The 2,968-nt window shown below is 38.8% G+C and overlaps 1 protein-coding gene and 1 pseudogene across 3 annotated transcripts in view; both read right to left on the bottom strand.

Annotated features, from left to right (window-relative positions):
* Positions 1 to 727, bottom strand: part of LOC100966884 — a 1,432-nt pseudogene extending 705 nt beyond the window's left edge. The window contains exon 1 of the transcript XR_153612.3: positions 1 to 727. This exon is cut by the window's left edge and continues 705 nt beyond it. The product of XR_153612.3 is annotated as a 60S ribosomal protein L4 pseudogene (transcript).
* WASL (Wiskott-Aldrich syndrome like) overlaps positions 1 to 2,968 on the bottom strand; it is a 73,944-nt gene that overhangs the window by 20,450 nt on the left and 50,526 nt on the right. The window lies entirely within an intron of this gene.

The raw sequence follows: 2,968 nt of genomic DNA, 5'->3' as shown, positions 1-2,968 counted from the left end.
CCAGGGATGTTCCTGAAAGCCTTGATGATACCATTGTCCTCATTATAGATGATGCAGGGTCCCCTGCGCTGGATACGACGACGGTTTCTCATTTTGCCCTTACCAGCCCTCATTCGCTGAGAGGCATAGACCTTTTTGATATCATTCCAGGCCTTAAGTTTCTTAAGAAGTAAAACAGCCTCCTTGGTCTTCTTGTAGCCTTCAACTTTATCTTCAACCACCAATGGAAGTTCAGGAACTTCCTCAATTCGATGACCTTTAGACATGACAAGTGCTGGTAAAGCTGAGGCGGCCAGGGCAGAGCAGATGGCGTATCGCTTTTGGGTTGTGTTCACTCTTCGGTGCCAGCGACGCCATGTTTTTGTTGGTGCAAACATGCGGCCTCCACGACACGTTTCCAAAAGCACCCTGGCCAGAACGGTGAGTCCCACCACCTCGAACTCTGGGAATCCTTGCCACAGCTCTGCCAGTACCCCATGACTCAGCACTGGTCTGGTGACCTGCTAATTCACTGACAGCATATGGCTGTCTGTTGTTTTTACGCAAGTTGGTGTGAACAAAGTTCACAATATCTGGTCGAATGGGAGCCTTGAAGACAGCAGGCAAAGTGACATTTTTGCCAGATGACTCCCCCTTTTCAGAGTACACTGTTATCAGTGGACGGGCACAAGCCATGTCGGGGAGAGGGAGAAGGCCATGCTCCTCTCCACCCGGTGGCTCCTACAGGAAAAGGGCATTATTTCAAAGTAAATATGTTTACTGTAACACTACATCTTATAAAGAATATGAACTTCCAACTAGACTTTCAATTTAACTGGTATGATCTCTTAAATTTTGACTATAATAACCTTATACCCAACACACTGCTCATTGGTCTAGTGGTATGTTTCACATAACAAGGATAAAGAAAATAAAAGACACATCTACCTTGTTTTAAATTTAACAAAAAAATCTACTCTCAATTCTGTTTCAACTTTATTAGTTCAAGAGGAAAAAGTACTTGGGAAGTTTTTACTACCATTTCCCCCCAAACTGTCACATGTAAGTCCAGCAGTATTTTTCTCATAAATACAAATACACCTTGACTTTGAGAAGTAGAGCTCAAAAGCTTAAAATGGAAAATTCTTAAAAACACTTATGTTCTTTCTACAAGGATCAACAGTAAAAATATTTCAGGCACCTTCAGATATTATCAGTAGTATCATCAAAAATGACACTAAATGTAGCACAAAACTTGTCTTATGATTCACAAAAAATGTTTTTGACCTTAAAAGCACAGAAGTTTTAATGTAAAGTATTCAAGTTAAAAAATGTCTTACAAATTTAACTAAAGGGCAACACACATTCCTTACAGATCCCATCTTAATAGATGATTTTCTGACAAAACTTATCAGATCAACGAGGTAATTACGTTAAAGGCAACTTTCAAAATTTATAAAATAGTATCATCATTGTATAGAAAAAGAGTTAACATGCAGTAAAGCTTAAGACTGGTCTCAGACAGGCGTTCTTGTAAGGATGGCCTTTAGCTGGTATCTGGGAACTTGGATTTCAAAGGGTTCACTGTGCCGAAACTGTACTAACAATGTGGTTTCCTTCTGGGAGGTTCGAATCTTGGGATGTGCTAGGCAAAGAATGCTTCTATGACTACTTCCTAATAAAAACCCTAGGCACTCAAATTAGCTTTTCCTTCAGACACATTTCATGTGTTGTTCCAATTCATTACTGAAAGAATTAAACACATCCTCTATGATTCCACCGGAAGAAGCTTGTATGTGTGGTCTCCTATGAATTTAGTCCCATGTGTCTTCCCCTTTGCTGATGGGATTTCTTTCTTTTTTTTTTTTTTTTCCTTGAGACAGAACCTCAAGCTATCTCCCTGGGTAGAGTGCTGTGACATCACAGCTCAAAGCAACCTCTAACTCCTGGGCTCAAGCGATTCTCTTGCCTCTGCCTCCCAAGTAGTTGGGAGTATAGGCGCCCACCACAATGCCCAACTACTTTTTTTTGTTGTTGCAGCCGTCCTTGTTGTTTGGCGGTCCGGGCTGGATTCGAACCCACCAGCTCAGGTGTTATGTGGCTGGCGCCTTAGCCGCTTGAGCCATAGGCACTGAGCCTGCTGACTGGATTTCTATCTCTTCACTGTAATAAATCTTTGCAATGAGTTCAACTAGATATTGAGTCCTTATTGTGAATCACCAACCATGGAGATGGTCTTGAAGCCCCCCAACATAATCATAAAATGCAAACAGAAATCATGGAAAGTTCTGAGTTAATACATACTGGGTGATCATTAAATACTAATTAGACTGTAATTCTTCAATTATGTTAAAAACTTCTAATGAATCTTATTCATTAAAATTATCTACAAGAAAAATGTTTACCTATATGGGTAAATTATATGTAACTTCTTTTCAAACTTCAACTCTACTATTAAAGATAAAACAGCTAAAACAAATTCATGAAAGTCACCTATCATCTTAAGACAGGTAAGGTGATCTGGAAAGATGAATATTTTTAATATCAACCAAGACTTAGCTATTTCCCTTAATATTCACAGCCTACTTATATACAAATATGGCATATTAATAGACTAAACATTTTATTTATAATTCATTTAAAAATTCCATGAGAAATTGCTGATATTAGCAAAATACAAAGCAATTCTTGGGAAAAAAAGGAAGTTAGTGAATAATAGGATAAAAGCACTAAAAATTCTTTCAGTGTTGAGGAATAATCTGAAAATATTTGGATCAAGAAGATTAGTTAACCACACTTCCATATGAAAGCTATAACCCAACTACAACCCAGGATGAAGGGGGAAGAGGAAGGAGTGGGATGGGGAGGGGAAAGGTGGAGGGAGGGTAAGTGGTCATACCACACCTATGGTGCATTTTACAAGAGTACATGTCAAATCTACTAAGTGTAGAGTATAAATGTCTTAACACAATAATTAAGAAAGTGTAGT

Source organism: Otolemur garnettii, unplaced genomic scaffold, assembly GCF_000181295.1.
Source record: "Otolemur garnettii isolate 467f Iridium unplaced genomic scaffold, OtoGar3 scaffold00037, whole genome shotgun sequence".
In the NCBI taxonomy this organism is placed as follows: Eukaryota; Metazoa; Chordata; class Mammalia; order Primates; family Galagidae; genus Otolemur; species Otolemur garnettii.
The sequence above is the reverse complement of the archived record's forward strand: the minus strand, read 5'-3'. Positions and strand labels throughout refer to the sequence as shown.